Source organism: Rattus norvegicus, chromosome 11, assembly GCF_036323735.1.
Source record: "Rattus norvegicus strain BN/NHsdMcwi chromosome 11, GRCr8, whole genome shotgun sequence".
Classification (NCBI taxonomy): domain Eukaryota; kingdom Metazoa; phylum Chordata; class Mammalia; order Rodentia; family Muridae; genus Rattus; species Rattus norvegicus.
The window spans coordinates 45,655,578-45,667,340 of NC_086029.1; the positions used below are offsets into that span (position 1 = coordinate 45,655,578).

General features: G+C 45.7%; 1 long non-coding RNA gene across 8 annotated transcripts; it reads right to left on the minus strand.

The window, feature by feature from the left end:
- Positions 1-512: 512 nt before the first annotated feature.
- LOC102548550 (uncharacterized) lies at positions 513-8,527 on the minus strand. 8 transcript variants are annotated; one of them, XR_010056073.1, is made up of 4 exons: positions 8,295-8,520; positions 6,323-6,503; positions 4,872-4,973; positions 513-958 (listed from the first exon to the last, which is right to left on the minus strand). It is a non-coding gene; the product is annotated as an uncharacterized LOC102548550 (long non-coding RNA). The 8 variants fall into 8 exon arrangements; XR_010056072.1 differs by lacking the exon at positions 513-958 and adding an exon at positions 7,804-7,936 and having other exon boundaries at positions 4,480-4,973; positions 6,323-6,416; positions 8,295-8,527; XR_005491249.2 differs by lacking the exon at positions 513-958 and adding an exon at positions 7,804-7,959 and having other exon boundaries at positions 4,480-4,973; positions 6,323-6,416; positions 8,295-8,527.
- Positions 8,528-11,763: the final 3,236 nt, after the last annotated feature.

Consider the following 11,763-nt stretch of genomic DNA (forward strand, 5'->3'; position numbering starts at 1 on the left):
CATGCATATAGACAGATATGCATTATATACCACTATATATGTATGTGTGTGTGCCCATGTGTGTGTGTGCGTGTGTGTGTGTGTGTGTGTGTGTGTGCCCGAGTGTGTGTGTAAAACAAAGAAAAACAGCCTATCAGTTTTTAGAGTGACTGGGGGAAGAGGAATATAGGAGAAGTTGGAAGGAGAAGAGTGGAAGGGTCAGTATCATATTTTAAGACTATAAAAGATTATATTATGGGGGTAGTATTTAAATTTGACAAAATACTTTCCATATAAACTGACATTTACACTGAAATGACATCAGGCACAATAAAGTGAGTGGTCACACAACGGAGAAATTGAAAAAGAAAGAAACAATCTTTTCCCTCATCATAGTTGGAACACTTGTCGATAGAACTGTATGTGTTTGAGGTGTGTCATTTGGTGATTTTTGTACACATCTACAATGTGGATTTACTGAAATCTCATAAGAGCGCAGAACAAGAAATAACATAAGCAAAAGACACGCATTATAAGCAAAGACCTCCAGAAACAGCAGTGGGGTCATTGTATGAAGTGCACATACTGCTGGGCACGAGAGCCGCCCTTCCGTGTGCTCGCACACCAGTGTGACATGCTGGAAAAACTCAATTTTCCTGTGCAAGTGTTTATCAATTGGAGGTAGCTCCTGGGCTATGGATGAACTCTGTGTCCGCATCTTCCCTCAGCACATGAAGGCCTGTGCTGGCTCTGTGCACGCAGCCACAGTTTCTGTGAGTCCATATTGGCATCAGCCTCTCATGTCTGGAAACGTAGTTTCCTTGGTGTCATTTCTCCAACTCCTGTTCCTTGGGTGTCCTGGGCCCAGAAAGACGCAGACGCTCGATTCAGGATTCGGTGATTTCAGATCTTTCTCTGTATTTGTCCCCGTCTCTCGCAGGAGGAAGCTTCTCTGATAATGGCTCAGCGAGACATTGATCTAGGAGTCATTTTATTGATATGTTCCTTTAAAATACACAACAGCAGCACACACAACTCTGTCTGCTTACCTGGAGGGCTACCTGAAGAACACCAGGCAATCCTCCTTCCTCCAAGGCCTGGCCTGCCAACTCCCCTGCATGCTTACCTAAGAGCAGTAAGACTGTATCACACACTCCGTCCCCCACCACGCAGCCCTACATGCTTTCTAGGAGGCCTGCTAGAAACGCCAACTAAGCCTCTCCCCTCCACAACCCCTGCCCAGCTACTTGCATAGAATAGCAGTATACTAACACACACACATAAACACACACACATAAACACACACACACAAACACACACACAAACACACACACAAACACACACACAAACACACACACAATACACAAACACACACACACACACACACACACACACACGAAAATGTCCTTAAATCCAATCTTACAAGAATGACAGAGGTCTTTAGGGATGAAATGAATCAATCCCTTAAAGAAATATAGGAAAACACAATCAACCATGTGAAAGAAATTCCAGGCAAATGGGACAGCATATACCATCACTTAATAGTTTCAAAAGAGAGCTGGATCAGACACCAAAGGCCACTGGTTTGTGGAGGGACAGTAATTCATCTACTCAGGGAGCATGTCATAACAAACCTACCGGTTTCCTCTGAACCCCAAACACATCTGCTTCTGGGACCTTCTCTCACACCAGTTCCATCAACAGAAAACTTTGGATCATCAGATTCATTTCTCAGACTCTGGCAGCTTGAAAGATGTACGCCTTTCTCTTCAGAGTATTTCCCAGCTGCAGGGTGGGTCTGTCTCTGGCTGCCCAGGCCTCAAAGGCCAGAATCACAAGGATTGTAAGGACCACAACAGCAATCTTCATCCTGATGGATTCTCCACTGTGTGATCCCTGTTCTCTGAGGAGACCGATGGAATGGGCCTCTTGGGTAGACAGCTAGAGGCTCTGATGGGTCATGTGACCATGAGCTCCACAGGGCACTGGCATAGGACAACAGAGAGATGAGTCTTGAGAACATGGCACCTGTAGGTGCCTGAGAGGGTGGAGGTCACGGCACTTGAGGAGAATCCTGACTGGAACTGCAGATCTTGGAACTTTGATTTTAGTCGCAAGGGTTTGCTGGGCTGATCCCTCCTTGGATAGAATGAGAGTGTCCACTCTGTACATTGACCGCCACAACATGGCCACATTCTCTCCTGAGGGTATTGTGGAGTTGGGATTTGCTTCAAAGGAAGAAGTGACAGGAAGTTGTCCTATATCTTCAGTTACTGCCGACCTCCTGGACGGCACAGGCTATAGGTTGTGGGCGGGTATTGGGTCACTGATCTGGCCCAGGTTAGGTGAAAATATGTTTCCTACATAGAATGTAAGGGTGTACTTCTAGAATTTCCAGAGCTGTGTTCCATCTACTTGGTTCTGTTCTTTATTCCTTCTGGCGATGTCATAGTGGCAAAGACAGAAGCTATAGGACAGTCAGCTCCAGGATGGCTAACTTACTCATCCAAAAAGATGAACAAAATCAATGAACCATTCAACAAACTTATCATGAAGATTCAGCATAGGATATGTGTCATTCTATCGCTGAGTGTGTGACGTAAACACATGTGTGTATTCCAAATATTCTGTGATGACAGATATGTAGATGATATATAGATAGGTTAAATAGAGAGCAGTTAAATACTTAAATAAATGCTAGATAGATGGATGATAGGTAAGTTAAATAGATTAGTTAAAAACTTAAACTAATGACAGATTAGATAGAAGATGACAGTAGACACTTAAATTAGTTAAATATGTAGATAAAATTAATAGATAATAGAGATACAGATAGACGACAGAAAGATTATAGACAGGTAGATGAAAGATTGATTTATTGATAGATACATAGGTAGATAGATGACATAAAGATATAGATAGATGACTGATAGGTAGATGATAGATTGATAGATAAATAATAGATAGATAGATAGATAGATAGATAGATAGATAGATAGATAGATAGATAGATGATAGGTAGACAGACAGAAAAACAAATTACTCCACCATGGAGGGAGATTCACTAAAACTCAAAAAGTGGCTCTGACATGTCCAGATGACTGCCAGTTGTACTGGGGATTCTGGGGATAGGGCTTTCATGAGTCCTCACCCATGCTGGGTGGGCTTTTGATGGATGTCACCGTGCTCCTGTCACTAACCCATTAGTTATTTCCTGTAAGTAACTCCAATAATTTCATTGGGCCATCAAGGTGGACTTTGTTGAAATCATTCCTAGGGTGAGATGTTATATGTTCGTGTTTCCCTAGGGAAATTATGTGTGTGTGTGTGTGTTTGTATGTACATATATGTGTGCATGCATGTGTTTGTATGTCTATATATATGTATATATATACACACACTTACATATATGTGTGTGATCATATATATGTTAATGTCTATATAGTATCAAAGTAAAGTATGTATGCATGTGTGTGTAAAAATACATTTGTCTTAACATAATATTAAACAACTGGTGTTGGGATTTTCTCATAATTTCTGGTCAACATCTGGATAAACATCTGGATGATCTTTCTTTTTCTCTGAAGAAGGAAGCTGAAGACCCGAGAATTTTACCCACGGATGTGGTATCGAATTCTGAGTTGATGAAGTGAGGCAAGCACGAGGCTGTACAGCAGCCCTCACTCTCAGGAACCTTCTTGATAAAATGCACCAACCTTGTCAGATTCATAGAGCAGAAGAGATAATGTGTATACACATCACTGCTAGGACCATGAATGCTACAGACGTGGGGAAAGTCTAGTGATTTCCCAGAAAGCTAAATTTCCCGTATGACCCAGCTGTTCCTCATCTCATAAATCTCGAAGAGAATTGAGAACAGGTGCCATTCCTCAGGTCCGGTCTACCTTGGTTTTCGAGACAGGTTTTCACATTGGCCTTGAAGTCACAGAGTAGGTAGTCTGGCTGGCTGGTGAGCCCCAAGGACCTGCCTGGCTCTGTCATCCACTGCTGGGATTGCAAGTGAGCACAGTGTGCCTGCCTTTGCCTATTTGGGTTTGCGGACTGAGCTCACCTCCTCGTATCTGCACAGCAAGTTCTTTACTGACTGAGCCATGTCCTCAGCCCTGGGTCTCATTGTGGAGGGGAAGAGCACAAATCGACCCATAATGACCAAAGAAGAAAAACTGTCACCTATGTCCCCCACTGTGTCCTTGGGTGCATGATACCAGCTAGGCACTAAACTAGGTCTTTAGAGCCATTCCCCCTGAACAACACCATAGGTTTTACTTCTCGTTGAACCAAGTGGGCCAGATTCCCTCGGCAGCCACACAGACTGTCACTCAAGTTGCCCTCATGCATAGATGTGAAAGGAAGGCCACGTGACTTATAAAAATCACTGGGCAAGTCCTTCCAAGGGGAAGATAGACTGCGGGTTCTTTTATGAGAGGAACAGAGCAAATGGGGAGAAAACCCAAATAACTAAAGCCTTCAAGACTAGAACCCAGAGGAAAGGCTACGAGGAATTTAATAATTTGGCAGATAGAAAAGCAGACTGAGGTGTGGCTTCCCAACTCCCCCGCATTTGAAAGGTGTCCAAGGCCACTCCTGTTCCCAATGAGGAGACGGCCATGGGAAACAAGGCCTAAAGCGAAGAGGGGATGGGTGGGAAGAATTGAAGAATGTCCCAGAGTCTGCCATAGGCCCTCCAGGATGAGTTAGCTGGCAGTGAGGACTTAGCTTTTGCCCAGCAACCAGTGACCAGGCCGCACCGGCGTTGCATGCGTAATTTCATTCATTCTTCCGAAGTGGGAGTTCCTGCACAGCAATGAGGAAGGCTGCACTGTGCGAACCGCAGATCAACCCTGTCAGCCAGTAAAGGGCTTCCTATTTACCGGTCCATGTTGTCTCAACACCAGCAGAGTTCTTCACTGGGGCCAGAAGGGAGCTGTCCTGTGCAGGGTGCTTGGCGGCAACTGTGGTCTCTACAGGAAAGTCTAACAGACACACAGAATGGTTTTTATCGGTTACTTTGACTTTCCTGTCATGTCCATGTATGCAAGTGACATGGGGACAGCCTGTCTAACTACTGAGAGGATTTGACCCACATTGCTCAGTAATTTGAGAGAGAGATAAAAACCACTGCTAAATGGTCCCCCTGGGGCCAAACCACCCCTAGTTGAGACCGATTCCTTTGTGTGATTTCTTCTGACTTCAGTCTGAGTTCTTTCAGTGCTACTGCTAATATTTTTTAAGTCTAGGCCCTAAGAGGCCTCACTGTTTATGTTTCAGACTTTGGGGAAGAAGAAAAATCAAAGCTGCTTACTCCCAGAGAGGCTCATAGACTGCGGGGAATGTGGGGCTCTGTCTCCTCCCTGCAGTGGGGCTCTGTCTTGTCTCCTCCCTGCAGTGGGGCTGTGCTGCTGTGGCTAATGCTCTGGACAGGAGACTTGAGCTCTCATGTTTTAGGGAGCTAACTTTTTACACAGGATGTCCAAAGCTCAAACACTGAAGGATGAACATTGCTTCCGGCTCCATAGTCTCAATTCTGATGACACCTAGGCCTTTGTTTTTGGACAGGGTCTCATCAAGCCGGGGCTGACCTCAAACTCTATGTAGCTCAGGATGACCTTGTCTTCTGATGTTCTCGCCTTTACTTTCTAAGCACTAAGTTTAGACAGGCTTGTCTCCTGGGGGCTAGGTTTGCTGTTCATGTTGGGCAAATACTCTACAGTCTTTATCTGTCCTAAATATCAAATTTTATTCTCAGAAAATGGGCAGCAGATTATGGGCCATAGACAAATGCTGGCCCCCACTGTCTGTGTTTACAAATAACATTTTGTTTGTTTGTTTGTTTGTTTGTTTTGGTACATAGCCATGGTCATTCAGTACGTGTCCCACATAAACTGCTTTTGGGTTGTGAGATCAGAGTAGAATAGCTGCTAGAGACTGTATGGTTTACAAAGTCAAACACGCTGTCTAGACCTTCACTAGAAAACACTTGCTGGGCTGGGGATTTAGCTCAGTGGTAAAGCGCTTGCCTAGGAAGCGCAAGGCCCTGGGTTCGGTCCCCAGCTCCGAAAAAAAGAACCAAAAAAAAAAAAAAAAGAAAACACTTGCTGATGTGGGTCTAGGCTGTGAAGCTCTGATGCACAGGGAGCCTTCTGGAAGCTGCCTTTTACAGCCCATCTCATCAGGGCTTCTCAACCGTTTCAGGTCGATAGCCTACTACGTGCAGTACACAGCAGTTTATACACACCTTACTAATTTCCTCTGTGCCATTAACTTGAAAAACGCACATTGTCACTTCTGAGCCAATAGCTAGAAGTTGAGATAAAGTACCAACCTTGTCAAAACACCATGGAGTGAGTGGCCAGGGAAACGCAAGGGTCACTCGCATAAGCGTGGGGACGCTTATGATTTGATAACGGACACTTCATCTATGATAGCAGAGAAGCAAGTTGAGTAAGGCATTGCAATGGCTGTGCAGTCTTCCAGATCATCAGGGCTATGGGTCCTTCTAATAGCTTTTAAAAAAAGAAAGAAAGAAAGAAAAAGGGTGTGTGGACACATAAACAGGAGTACGGCTAAGTACCAGGTGAGTGTTCCACTCTGCACCCCATTTGCCCTGCTTTGGGGGCCAGCTGCGGCTGACTCTTTCCCAGCATTCATAGCTGCCATCAACAGGAGATTCCTTCCCCATCTCGGGGCTCGGCTGGGAAGTCCAGGAACAAATCAAACTCAAGCACCATGGGAACTGAGATGAATAAATCTACTCCAGGAGGGGTTTAGAGATCCAGGGGGCCACATGAAAGACCTTCCCTAAATCAACTCAGGATGGGGCTGCCTGGGTGGTGGGGGAAGGCAACATGCACCAGACATCTGACGGGAAGCAGTGTGGCTTCGGGGAGAGCTACTGGAAACCGTGCAGGTTGGTCTCAGACAAATGAGCACAGGGATCCTGTGGCCCTCTCTCCTTGTCTGTCTTCCTCCCTAGGTAGACAGTAAAGAGTTCTGTGGGTGCACATATGTGAGCAGATGTGAGCGAAGAACGAAATGACAAGCAGAATTCCCTGAGGAGGAACTGATGAGGAGGAATTTACCAGAATCAGCTCAACCCATTCTTTAATGTCTGTTGGTTTTAGCCCCATTGCACAGCTGAAGAAAGCGAGGCTTAATGGGTTTGCACAACCTGCCCAGCAATATATGAGGGTCTTTAGGAGGCTGCCCACTTCACAGTTACATGCTCAACGGGAAGAGAGCTGGCAGTATAGTGTATTTCCTGTCAAGGAGCAGAGAGGCAGACCTCTGCCACGTGTGGCTTCCAGGTCTCTGCCCTCTCTAAGCTTGAGCAGATGGGTTATGGGTGTGTCAGATCCTCCGGCAGCCCAGACCCACACGGAGTAGGCATATGCAATCAATCAGCAGAGTCAAAGAAGGAAACGGGTTTAGGCCTCCCTTGTGTCCCACATGTGGAAGGTATCAGGGTGACAGAGGAAGGAGGTGTGAAAGTCTCCAGTTGCCCCTGGGCAGGGGAAACAGCTTGAGCCCACGTGGGAAGACAAAGAAAGACAGACCCCTGCATCCCTGTCATGTTGATGGAGTTCTGCAGCCTGAGGTGTCCAGGGGTCCATCTTGGAGTATAGTCAGAGGAGGGTGTCTTCCTCCCCACAGTCCTCCCAACCTCTGCCTTTCTATTGTGAGGTATCTCGGTAGTGAGGGCCTTCAGAAGGTTGGAGGGAGAGCCTGTACCTCAGAGATGTCAGATCTCAAAATTATCCGACACTTGAAACCCATGTGCCAGGTTTTTCTAGCTGGTTCACTCACGTCAAACCACAGCATGAGTGGGTGCCACGGGACGCCACCCTGGAGCCAGGATGCCACACGGAATCAAAGGCCACGATCCAACTGGAGCGTCTACGAGCTCCATCCTCTCTCATTAGAAGCTCAGTGCTGTAGCCTGATGTTAGAATGAACAGAGATCTGGAGGAACCAGAGGATGCAGGTGTTTCTAGTTGTTGAGGGCTATGTCTATTGCACATGAGGGAATGCCTCTCTCAGGTAAGAGAGTCTTTACCTCTGGTGGGACACTGAGACTCAAGCCTAGTCCTTCCCTGAAGAGAGTACTCTCCCCAGTGAATACATTATCTCTTGTCTTGTGCATGGTGACTCCAACTGCACCTTCCTTCCCACGCTCCAAACACCACCTTATTGGGTGTCCCATTTGCATCACCAACTCAAACAATGACTGCTCCTCTCCCTGCCTCACTGGTTCCTCAGGAAACCAGGTCATGGGTCCAGACCTGCCTTTCACTCACTCTTTTATCCATTCTCTCCCAGCAGACTCTCTGATGACACTCTTTCCCGCTTGTCCTCTCGAATCTAGGCTTGCCAGTTCACATGTATTTCACCCTTGATTAGTTTCTGGGGCTGGTCAATGGTTACTCTAGGCAGATTCAACCACTTCGTGGCTGGCCACTGGCCTCCTGCTAGAAGCCCGACAGCTTTACATGGTAAGCACCAAGGAATCTTAGCAGGGACTTCTGCCATTGTGATGCAACTCTAGAATCCTCAGCAAGAACCTACAGCTTGTGTCCACGTGAGGGCTGTAGGTGAGGACTGAAGGAGCAGGCTTCTGAGCCCATGCAGCAGCCATGCTGAATTGATTTCAGAAATCTGGGGACACCTTGCTTCACAAAATCCTTGGGAGTTTTTCTGTATCCACAGACGGTCATCCATAGTGTCATAGAGATGTCACACTTTGTCCAAGGGCATCTATACAACTCGTTCCAAGTTTTTCATCTTTACAGCTTGCCAAGGGGGCTCTCCTTACAGTACCGAGAGCCCTTTACTACAGATTTCTTCCTTCTTCTCCTCCTCCTTCTCCTCTTGCTCCTCCTCTTTCTCTTCCTCTTCTCCCTCCTCTCTTCTTTCTTCTTCTCCTCCTTCTCTTCCTCCTTCTCCTCCTTCTCTTCTTCTTCCTCCTCCTCTTCCTCCTCTTTCTCTTCCCCCTCTTCCTCCTCTCTCTTTCTTCTCCTCCTCCTTCTCTTCCTCTTCCTCCTCCTCTTCCTCCTCCTCTTTCTCTTCCCCCTCCTCTTCCTCCTCCTCTTTCTCTTCCCCCTCTTTCTCCTCTCCTTTCTTCTCCTCCTCCTTCTCTTCCTCTTCCTCCTCCTCTTCCTCTTCCTCCTCCTCCTCCTTCAACTTTCTTTGGCAGGATCCTGACATTGAAAATCCAACAAAACCTCACTAATTGCAGAGGAATGTACTAGCTCATGCCAGCAAGGATCCTTCCGAGCATGGCATCCTGTGACACAGACACAAAGGCAGCTCAGTCAGGAGCATGTGCTGGGTGACTCACAGTAGACTTGAATTGGGCTTTGTGCACCACAGCTTCAACAGGTGTCCCTAGCATTCCAACTGTACCCCGTGTCCAATGGGCAATGCCAGACTGGGCCAAGAAACCTTTGGGGGATGAGTACAGGAAAATCTCCAGGCTTAACCTGTTGTGAGTCATCTCTGCAACCCGTGCTGTTCACACTCAGTGCTCAGCAGAATCTGGGGAGGCCAAACAGGAGAGGCACAAAGTTAACCAGCTTGTTAAACAGCTCAAACAATCATGGGGGATGTGTCAAGCCTCAGCCAGTGGTAGAGAATCCAGAGAAAGGACCAACCGAGTGAATAGTTCCAAAGGCAGGTTGTGCATTTCATGATTGCATGTCGATGCTCAAGGCTCTTGATGTTTTGACACTCGTGACCTCCTTTACCTGAAAGGTATGTTATAGCCACTCTTGTATGCAGGTGTATAAAATAAGCATACAGGTAAAACATTTAGCTGAGCACAGTGACAGATGCCTGTAATTAGTCCCAGTACTTGGGAGGTAAAGGCAGGAGGATCACGTGTTCAAAGCCAGCTTCAGTTATATCGTGAGTTAGAGGCCAGTCTGGGCTACATGAGACCCTGTGTCCACAACCACCCAACCGTCAAATTAAACAGTCCCTGGTAACAAATGATAAAAAAATGAATTGTATAACACCACTTTGGTGCAAATGTGATTCTATTGTTTATTAAAGGAGAAAACCAAAGTGTACATCAGTGAGATGATGTATACATTTATATTTCCCTAAAGAATTACATCGTGGCTGAATGTCTGACGTGGTACAGCTATAGAATGTCTTCAGGGTTCACTGATGCTTTGATTCTCAATAGCTGTTGATGCTGGGACGTGCTTCACATGACCATGCAGCACGAGATTGCAGACTATGAGAGCCATTTCCAAAACTGTTGGAAATTTCGTATTAATCCCAAGCCAAACTACATTCAGATAGATTTTAAGTGACTCGAGTCATTAACTCTTAAAATCAAAACTTCAACACAAACCTATTCTCACATTGTTCAAACTTGATTCTCAGGAATGGTGGCAGAGAAGGCTGGAATGGCTCAGCTTTCTGTTAATGAGCCATTATGCCTCTATACAAACAGAATGCCTTGTATATATTTCAATAAAAATACCACAGTTCATGACATACGATAATGTAGAATCCGAGCCAAGGTGTTTGGGCAGTGTTTGTCAGTGTTGCATGATGGGAAGGTGTCCACGGTGCAAAAATGCTCGTGAGGTTCAGGGCAACGGTTGCTATGGAGTCACAGGCTGCAACTTAGGACTTGTCACACATTTTCTTTGGCTTTGATTCTTGGCTTTTGCACATCCAGAAACTCTGTGCTGTTGTCACATTGTTCATGACACCCCCACATAGGGTTATGACCCACAGTTTAAGAAGCCAGGCTCTAAATAGTTAACTCGTCCCCAAATTCCAACCATACTATGTAAATAAACCCAAAGTTTCCTTCTTTCAGTATTTCCTGAATAATGCAAAAGAAACGGAAGAACTGGATGCCTTTAATTAGACAGAGATAAACTGGGCAGGAGCGTGAGAGAGCTCTACCGACAGCCTTGCTCTAGTCTAACAGGCGTAGAATTGTACATGCATATACAACCTGCCCTAACTCTCAGAGCGGTATGTGCCGGATGTATATATTTCACTGTAGGCATCTCTCCCCTAAGCACAGAAGACACTGGACTCCTGAAAATGATCTGCACAGGAAATTATGTACACATCAAATCCACTGATAGGTACAATTTGCTTCAAAATGCATCAAAAAATAAGGCAGATGGAGGGAAGAGGTTAACAGGTAGAAATAGAATAGAATAAATCAAGTAGTCATAACTGCCGGATGTAGACGATGGGTGCTTTCTGTATTATCACTTCCATTTTGTGTATGTCTGAAAAGTCATCTTCCCTTAAAGATAAAACACTGGGGAACGAAAAACCTGGAATCAGCAATCTTCCATAGGGTTGAGATGTTTAAACAGAAATGCCCCCATGATGTAAAATTTGCAGGGGACACAGATAATCCAAGCAAAACCACCCCACAAATAACTCCACTCACAGAGATCAGTCCCTGGAGAAAGTAGCAGGTGGGAGGTCCCAGGAAGGTTCTGAGCCATAGAGGTACAGTGGGACTTGCAATTGGTGCGGTACCCATTGATGGCTGACCCACCTCTCATGACCCTACCTCCAAACCTGTAACATCACATCAGCCTTATTGAAATACAGCTGAGAAGTAAAAATTGTAAGTATATAATGTGTACGATGTGGCATTTTGATATAGTAACATTGTGAAATTCTTATCACAGCCAATGTGTGATCAAACACTGTCAATGGGATGAGATCTGGTGACATAGGAATCAAACATCTGCATGTGTTTGTCAGAGAGCTTCTAAAATA